Source organism: Pan troglodytes, chromosome 2, assembly GCF_028858775.2.
Source record: "Pan troglodytes isolate AG18354 chromosome 2, NHGRI_mPanTro3-v2.0_pri, whole genome shotgun sequence".
Lineage (NCBI taxonomy): Eukaryota > Metazoa > Chordata > Mammalia > Primates > Hominidae > Pan > Pan troglodytes.
In genome coordinates, this window is record NC_086015.1 from 193312452 (window position 1) to 193321951 (window position 9500).

General features: G+C 44.5%; 1 long non-coding RNA gene across 1 annotated transcript; it reads left to right on the forward strand.

Annotated features, from left to right (window-relative positions):
• The first annotated feature begins 2507 nt into the window (after window positions 1–2507).
• Window positions 2508–9253, forward strand: LOC134809631 (uncharacterized). Its single transcript, XR_010155894.1, has 3 exons — window positions 2508–2658; window positions 4309–4592; window positions 9211–9253. It is a non-coding gene; the product is annotated as an uncharacterized LOC134809631 (long non-coding RNA).
• The last annotated feature ends 247 nt before the right edge of the window (window positions 9254–9500 follow it).

Consider the following 9500-nt stretch of genomic DNA (forward strand, 5'->3'; position numbering starts at 1 on the left):
CTGAGCTAATTTATATTCGCATCAAGAGTATATAAGCATTCCCATTTCCCCACAGCCTCGCCAGCATCTGTTTTTTTGTTTGTTTGTTTTTGAGACGGAGTCTCGCTCTGTTGTCCAGGCTGGAGTGCAGTGGCACAATCTTGGCTCACTGCAAGCTCTGCCTCCTGGGTTCATGCCATTCTCCTGCCTCAGCCTCCTGAATAGCTGGGACTACAGGCGCCCGCCACCAAGCCTGTTTAATATTTTTTTGTATTTTTAGTAGAGACAGGGTTTCACCATGTGAGCCAGGATGGTCTCCATCTCCTGACCTCGTGATCTGCCCGTCTCGGCCTCCCAAAGTGTTGGGATTACAGGTGTGAGCTGCTGCACCCGGCCCAGCATCTGTTGTTATTGACTGTTTAATAATAGTCATTCTGACTGTGAGACGGTATCTCATTGTGGTTTTGATTTGTGAGAAAATACTTTTCATTTACCAATTGTTGACTCAGGGTGTTTGTTATTCTTTGTTATTTATCATAAGGGAATATACAAAGAGCTTGAACATAGTTTAAACCTCAAGATTAAAAGTTATAATATGTTAGAATATTATTACATAATGTTTATGTAACATTTTTTGCAGTTTGTATACCACTAGAACGTCTATTTTCTAATTCTTTATGTGTGTATATGTGTTTCTGGGTATATAAAAATGTAGTTTAAAAAACACAAACACATACAAAGAATAATACATTTCTGAGTTCTCACACCCAGTATTAGTATCTATTAACATTCTGCCATTTTTTTTTTTGTAAAGGAACACCTTCTACTTAAAATTGAAGTCTTCTGGGCTGGGTGTGGTGGCTCATTCCTGTAATCCCAGCACTTTGGGAGGCCAAGGAGTGCGGATCACGAAGTCAGGAGTTCGAGACCAGCCTGGCCAACATAGTGGAACCCTGTCTCTACTAAAAATACAAAAATTAGCCGGGTGTGGTGGCACATGCCTGTAGTCCCAGCTACTCGGGAGGCTGAGGTGGGAGAATCGCTTGAACCTGGGAGGCGGAAGTTGCAGGGAGCTGAGACCACACCATTGCACTCCAGCCTGGGTGACAGAGTGAGACTCTGTCTCAAAAAAAAAAAAAAAATTGAAGTCTTCTGTGACTTACTTCCACCTTTCACATTCACACATATATCTCACATGTATGTATATATGTATACACACGTATATCTCTATGAACAATATATTCTTTTGTATTGTGTGTGTGTGAGGGGTATTTTAAATTCTATGTAACTTTTATTGTATATATTGTTTTTCCCCTTATTTTTGAATATTATACTCTTTTATCCATGTTGGGAAGAAACACACACACACACATACATTAGTCATTTATTGTGTAAACTACAAAATTTTCTTGTCATTTGTTCTTTGAAATAACCCTCCCACACCCACTTTACAGATAGAATATTAAGTGAGTCACCAGGATTTGTAAAAGACACTTAACTAGAATTGTTGTAAACTTAGTTAGGTGTCTGATATTCTTTCTTTCACTCGTGTCTGTGTGAAGAGACCACCAAACAGGGTTTGTGTGAGCAACAAGGCTGTTTATTTCACCTGGGGGCAGGTGGGCTGAGTCCGAAAAGAGAGTCAGCGAAGGGACATAGGAGTGGGGCCGTTTTATAGGATTTGAGTCAGTAGTGGAAAATTACAGTCAAAGGGGGTTGTTCTCTGGCTGGCAGGGGTGGGGGTCACAGGGTGCTCAGTGGGGGAGCTTTTGAGCCAGGAGAAGGAATTTCATAAGGTAATGTCATCAGTTAAGGCAGGAACAGGCCATTTTCACTTCTTTTGTCATTCTTCAGTTACTTCAGGCCATGTGGATGTATACGTGCAGGCTTGGGCCCAGAGACCTGACATTTTCTTTTTCTTTCTTTTTTTTTTTTTTTTAAGATAGAAAAGTCAGGTTTACAGAAACATGGAAATACATCATTGATTATCAATTTTTGTTGTACTGGAGAACATTTGGAGATTTGTATATTTTTGAGGGATGAGTTAGAAATGATGGCTTTAGTGTTTACTAGCATAATTTGCATGTGAAACTTCTGACATAAATGAAATATAACTGCATATATGTCTCCTGTCAGGCCTCTGAGCCCAAGCTAAGCCATCATATCCCCTGTGACCTGCACGTACACATCCAGATGGCTGGTTCCTGCCTTAACTGATGACATTCCACCACAAAAGAAGTGAAAATGGTCTGTTCCTGCCTTAACTGATGACATTGTCTTGTGAAATTCCTTCTCCTGGCTCATCCTGGCTCAAAAGCTCCCCCACTGAGTACCTTGTGATCCCCACTCCTGCCCACCAGAAAACAACCCCCTTTGATGGTAATTTTCCTTTATCTACCCAAATCCTATAAAACGGCCCCACCCCATCTCCCTTTGCTGACTCTCTTTTCGGACTCAGCCTGCCTGCACCCCGGTGATTAAAAGCTTTATTGCTTACACAAAGCCTGTTTGGTGGTCTCTTCACACAGACATGCATGAAATTTGGTGCCGTGACTCGGATCGGGGGACCTCCCTTGGGAGATCAATTCTCTGTCCTCCTGTTCTTTGCTCCTTGAGAAAGATCCACCTATGGTTCTCAGACCGTCCAGCCCAAGAAACATCTCACCAATTTCAAATCCGGTGAGCAGCCTCTTTTTACTCTCTTCTCCAACCTCCCTCACTATCCTTCAACCTCTTTCTCCTTTCAATCTTGGTCCCACACTTCAATCTCTCCCTTCTTTTAATTTCAATTCCTTTCATTTTCTGGTAGAGACAAAGGAGACACATTTTATCCGTGGACCCAAAACTCCGGTGCCGGTCACGGACTGGGAAGGCAGCCTTCCCTTGGTGTTTAGTCATTGCAGGGACGCCTCTCTGATTATTCACCCAGGTTTTAGAGGTGTCAGACCATGCAGGGACACCTGCCTTAGTCCTTCACCCTTAGCGGCAAGTCCTGCTTTTCTAGGGGAGAGGCAAGTACCCCAACCCCTTCTCTCTGTGTCTCTACCCCTTCTCCACCTTTCTGGGGGGCAAGAAACCCGCAACCCCTTCTTCTTCACTCTTAGCGGCAAGTCCCGCTTTTCTAGAGGGGCAAATACCCCAACCTCATATCTCTGCGCCCCAATCCCTTATTTCCATGCCCCAACCTCTTATCTCTGTGCCCCAATCCCTTATTTCCACACCCCAAACCCTTTCCTGCTTTTCTGGAAGGTAAGAACCCCCGAACCCCTTCCCTCTGTGTCTCTACTCTCTCTTTTCTCTAGGCTTGCTTCCTTCACTATGGGCAACCTTCCACTCTCCATTCCTCCTTCTTCTCCCTTAGCCTGTGTCCTCAAAAACTTAAAACCTCTTCAACTCTCATCTGACCTAAAATCTAAGCATCTTATTTTCTTCTGCAATGCCGCTTGACCCCAATACAAACTCGACAGTAGTTCCAAACAGCCGGAAAACGGCACTTTCAATTTTTCCATCCTACAAGATCTAAATAAATCTTGTCGTAAAATGGGCAAATGGTCTGAGGTGCCTGACGTCCAGGCATTCTTTTACACATCGGTCCCTCTCTAGTCTCTGTTCCCAAAGCAACTGTTCCCAAATCTTCCTTCTTTCCCTCCCACCTGTCCCCTCAGTCCCAACCCCAAGCGTCGCTGAGTCTTTCTAATCTTCCTTTTCTACAGACCCATCTGACCTCTCCCCTCCTCCCCAGGCTGCTCCTCGCCAGGCCGAGCTAGGTCCCAATTCTTTCTCAGCCTCCGCTCCTCCACCCTATAATCCTTTTATCACCTCCCCTCCTCACACCTGGTCCAGCTTACAGTTTCGTTCTGTGACTAGCCCTCCCCCACCTGCCCAGCAATTTACTCTTAAAAAGGTGGCTGGAGCTAAAGACATAGTCAAGGTTAATGCTTCTTTTTCTTTATCCCAAATCAGATAGCATTTAGGCTGTTTTTAATCAAATATAAAAATCCAGCCCAGTTCATGACTCCTTTGGCAGCAACCCTGAGACACTTTACAGCCCTAGACCCTAAAAGGTCAAAAGGCCATCTTATTCTCAAAATACATTTTATTACCCAATCTGCTCCTGACATTAAATAAAACTCCAAAAATTAAATTCCGGCCCTCAAACCCCACAACAGGATTTAATTAACCTCGCCTTCAAGGTGTACAATAATAGAAAAAAGTTGCAATTCCTTGCCTCCACGGTGAGACAAACCCCAGCCACGTCTCCAGCACACAAGAACTTCCAAATGCCTGATCCTCAGCGGCCAGGCGTTCCTCCAGAACCTCCTCCCACAGGTGCTTGCTACAAGTGCCAGAAATCCGGCCACCAGGCCAAGGAATGCCTGCAGCCCAGGATTCCTCCTAAGCCACGTCCCATCTGTGCGGGACCCCACTGGAAATTGGACTGTCCAACTCACCTGGCATCCACTCCCAGAGCCCCTGGAACTCTGGCCCAAGGCTCTCTGACTGCTTCCCAGATCTTCTTGGCTTAGTGGCTGAAGACTAACGCTGCCCGATTGCCTCGGAAGCCCCCTAGACCATCACGGACGCCGAGCTTCGGGTAACTCTCACAGTGGAGGGTAAGTCTGTCCCCTTCTTAATCAATACCGAGGCTACTCACTCCACATTACCTTATTTTCAAGGGCCTGTTTCCCTTGCCTCCATAACTGTTGTGGGTATTAACAGCCAGGCTTCTAAACCTCTTAAAACTCCCCAACTCTGGTGCCAACTTAGACAATACTCTTTTAAGCACTCCTTTTTCATTATCCCCACCTGCCCAGTTCCCTTATTAGGCTGAGACACTAACTAAATTATCTGCTTCCCTGACTATTCCTGGATTACAGCTATATCTCATTGCCTCCCTTCTTCCCAATCCAAAGCCTCCTTTGCATCCTCCTCTTGTATTCCCCGACCTTAACCCACAAGTATAAGATACGTCTACTCCCTCCTTGGCGACCGATCACGCACCCCTTACCATCTCATTAAAACCTAATCACCCTTACCCCGCTCAATGCCAATATCCCATCCCACAGCATGCTTTGAAAGGATTAAAGCCTGTTATCACTTGCCTGCTACAGCATGGCCTTTTAAAGCCTGTAAACTCTCCTTACAATTCCCCCGTTTTACCTGTCCAAAAACCGGACAAGTCTTACAGATTAGTTCAGGATCTGTGCCTTATCAACTAAATTGTTTTGCCTATCCACCCTGTGGTGCCCAACCCGTACACTCTTTTGTCCTCAATACCTTCCTCCACAACTCACTATTCCGTTCTCGATCTTAAAGATGCTTTTTTCACTATTCCCCTGCACCCCTCGTCCCAGCCTCTCTTTGCTTTCACTTAGACTGACACTGACATCCATCAGGTTCAGCAAGTCACCTGGGCTGTACTGCCGCAAGGCTTCACAGACAGCCCCCATTACTTCACTCAAGCCCAAATTTCATCCTCATCTGTTACCTATCTTGGCATAATTCTCATAAAAACACACGTGCTTTCGCTGCTGATCGTGTCCAATTAATCTCCCAAACCTCAATCCCTTACAAAACAACAACTCCTTTCCTTCCTAGGCATAGTTAGTGTGGTCAGAATTCTTACACAAGAGCTAGGACTGCACCCTGTAGCCTTTCTGTGCAAACAACTTGACCTTACTGTTTTAGCCTAGCCCTCATGTCTGCGTGCAGCGGCTGCCGCTGCTTTAATACTTTTAGAGGCCCTAAAATTCACGAACTATGCTCAACTCACTCCCTACATTTCTCATAACTTCCAAAATCTATTTTCTTCCTCATACCTGAAGCATATACTTTCTGCTCCCCGGCTCCTTCAGCTGTACTCACTCTTTGCTAAGTCCCACAATTATCACTGTTCCTGGCCCAGACTTCAATCCGGCCTCCCACATTATTCCTGATACCACACCTGACCCCCATGACTGTATCTCTCTGATCCACCTGACATTCACCCCATTTCCCCAAATTTCCTTCTTTCCTGTTCCTCACCCTGATCATGCTTGATTTATTGATGGTGGTTCCACCAGGCCTAATCGCCACACACCAGCAAAGGCAGGCTATGCTATAGTACAAGCCACTAGCCCGCCTCTTAGAACCTCTCATTTCCTTTCCATCGTGGAAATCTATCCTCAAGGAAATAACTTCTCAGTGTTCCATCTGCTATTCTACTACTCGTCAGGGATTATTCAGGCCCCCTCCCTTCCCTACACATCAAGCTCGAGGATTTGCCCCACCCAGGACTGGCAAATTAGCTTTACTCAACATGCCCCGAGTCAGATAACTAAAATACCTCTTAGTCTAGGTAGACACTTTCACTGGATAGGTAGAGTCCTTTCCTACAGGGTCTGAGAAGGCCACCACGGTCATTTCTTCCCTTCTGTCAAACATAATTCCCCAGTTTAGCCTTCCCACCTCAATACAGTCTGATAACAGATGAGCCTTTATTAGTCAAATCAGCCAAGCAGTTTTTCAGGCTCTTAGTATTCAGTGAAACCTTTATATCCCTTACGGTCCTCCGTCTTCACGAAAAGTAGAATGGACTAAAGGTCTTTTAAAAACACACCTCACCAAGCTCAGCCACCAACTTGAAAAGGACTGGACAATACTTTTACCACTTTCCCTTCTCAGAAGTCAGACCTGTCGTCAGAATGCTACAAGGTACAGCCCATTTGAGCTCCTGTATAGATGCTCCTTTTTATTACGCCCCAGTCTCATTCCAGACACCAGACCAACTTAGACTGTGCCCCCCAAAAACTTGTCATCCCTACTGTCTTCTCTCTAGTCATACTCCTATTCACCGTTCTCAACTACTCATACATGCCCTGCTCTTGTTTACACTGCCGGTTTACCCTGTTTCTCCAAGCCATCACAGCTGATATCTCCTGGTGCTATCCCCAAACTGCCACTCTTAACTCTTGAAGTAAATAAATAATATTTGCTGACAGGACTATGCTGAATCTCCTTAGGCACTCTAATTAGAAGTCCTAGGTCCTCCCAATTCTTAGACCTTTTATACCTGTTTTTCTCCTTCTGTTATTCCATTTAGTTTTTCAATTCATACAAAACCATATCCAGGCCATCACCAATAATTCTACATGACAAATGTTTCTTCTAACAACCCCACAATATCACCCCTTACCACAAAATCTTCCTTCAGCTTAATCTCTCCCACTCTAGGTTCCCACGCTGCCCCTAATCCTGCTTGAAGCAGCCCTGAGAAACATCACCAATTATCTCTCCATACCATCCCCCAAAATTTTCGCCGCCCCAACACTTTACCACTATTTCATTTTATTTTTCTTTTTAGTATAAGACAGGAATATCAGGCCTGTGAGCCCAAGCTAAGCCATCATATCCCCTGTGACCTGCACGTACACATCCAGATGGCCGGTTCCTGCCTTAACTGATGACATTCCACCACAAAAGAAGTGAAAATGGCCTGTTCCTCCCTTAACTGATGACATTGTCTTGTGAAATTCCTTCTCCTGGCCCATCCTGGCTCAAAAGCTCCCCCACTGAGTACCTTGTGACCCCCACTCCTGCCCACCAGAGAACAATCCCCTTTGACTGTAATTTTCCTTTATCTACCCAAATCCCATAAAACAGCCCCACCCCATCTCCCTTTGCTGACTCTCTTTTCGGACTCAGCCTGCCTGCACCCAGGTGATTAAAAGCTTTATTGCTCACACAAAGCCTGTTTGGTGGTCTCTTCACGTGGAAGCGCATGAAATCTCCCACTGTCCTCCAAATTTTCATCAGTGGAGCAAGTCCCTAGAGGTGTTGGATGACACCCCCGCAAGCCTGTGGCTTCAATTCTTGGGTTGTGGTCTTCTGGTGACTTTAAGTGTAAACACAGTCTGAATTTGGAAACTATAATGTCCTGTCCAAGATACCAGACAAAATCCTGGGCCTGATGTATCAGCTAATTGTTTCCCTAGTGGAGTCTGGGTCCACTTCAGACTGGAGGCCTTGAATGAGTCAAGGGGTGAACTGAAAGGGGCAAGGTCCTTCCTCTGTTTGCTCCCTCTCTGCTTGCTTTTTCACCCACTCACTAGTTGTTTTCAGGTTTTATTCTCTGTAGGAATCTTATTAGGAAAAGGAGGAAAGACAAAAGGATAGGACATTTCATACTTGGTGGGTGGTCTTCTTATCTATGGACCTGACAGACAAGTAAAGGTGCTACCCCTAAGTGGCCTGGCAGATAAGAGCCAGATCTTTCTCTTAGCGAAGGTTTTGTGACTTCTGTGGAGATTCCTTCGTGGGTCTCTCTCTTACATCACCTTGAAGCCTGCTTTTTGATGGCTGTTTGTAATTCCTTTATCAGCACCTGGCCATCAGCAGTTACATATCCAGTGGTTTTTCACTGAGGTCTCCTTGCCCCTCCAGGCAACACCATCAGACAGGAGCAAGAAGGCCCTTTGTGAGCTTTCTCTCATGTGACCTTTATCTGACTTTGGAAAGCCTCAGCTACCTTACTTAGTATGAGGTGACAGATTCCAATGCAGAAGCCTTCTCCAGGCTCTATCACCACAGCCAGGCCTGCTTTACCCTTCAGATTTTCTAGTTACAACTTGATAAAGCTTTCTCAAAACCGAGGCAAGCAAAGTGCTTTATATCTCCCGATTACTGGAAGCAAATTTCTGAGGTCTTTCAGTTATTTCCTTGAAACCTCTCTCACTATATTTAAAGGGAGAGGTTGACAGCCTTCCACCTTAAATGGGTAGGGCGGAGATTTACAGCATAACAACCTATTCCCAAAAAGAAGTCTCTGCAGATCCCCTGACCATACCCTCTTATAGACTAGGCATCATTTTATGTATAAAACTGCATTGATGGGAAGGGGTTTGATTTATGCTTGAGTAACTGATGTTATTTTATCAGCCCCTCAGTCAAAAATGAGATAGGAAACATGTCATTCTAATTTCCTGTGTTACCTGACCAAGTGTCACAGTCACAATGTTTTAATGACTCTACAATTTCCCCACGCTTAAAATGAGGATTAAGTGAGGTAGTAGGATACTAATCATACTTAATTCAGATAGTTATTGTGAGTATTAAAGGAATTAAAACAGTAGAGGCTGAACACGTATCTGGCTTGTCATAGAACTCAGTAAGTATTAGTTGTATTGAGTTATCTTTCAAAATTCAACTCAGCTCACATTTTCCTAATTAGCTTTTCTTAATTTTTCCTTTCAGTGTTAAGCATACTCTCCTCAGTGTTCTCAAAGAATATTAGGTGAGTTCTTTTTTGTTTTTAAAATTTATGTATCAAATTCCTACAAATCATTGGAGTGTATTTGTCTGTCTTCCCCCTTTAACCTCTCAAGCCAGGGACTTTGATCTATTTATTTTTGTTTCTCAAGCATTTATCACGTTTGAGGAGTGAGCAAATGGACAGGTCTGATTAGATGGCTAGACACTCGAGAACAGATAAATCAATTTGCTTAAGAGTGTCCATAAGGATGAGCCAGAAGAATCACTTAAAC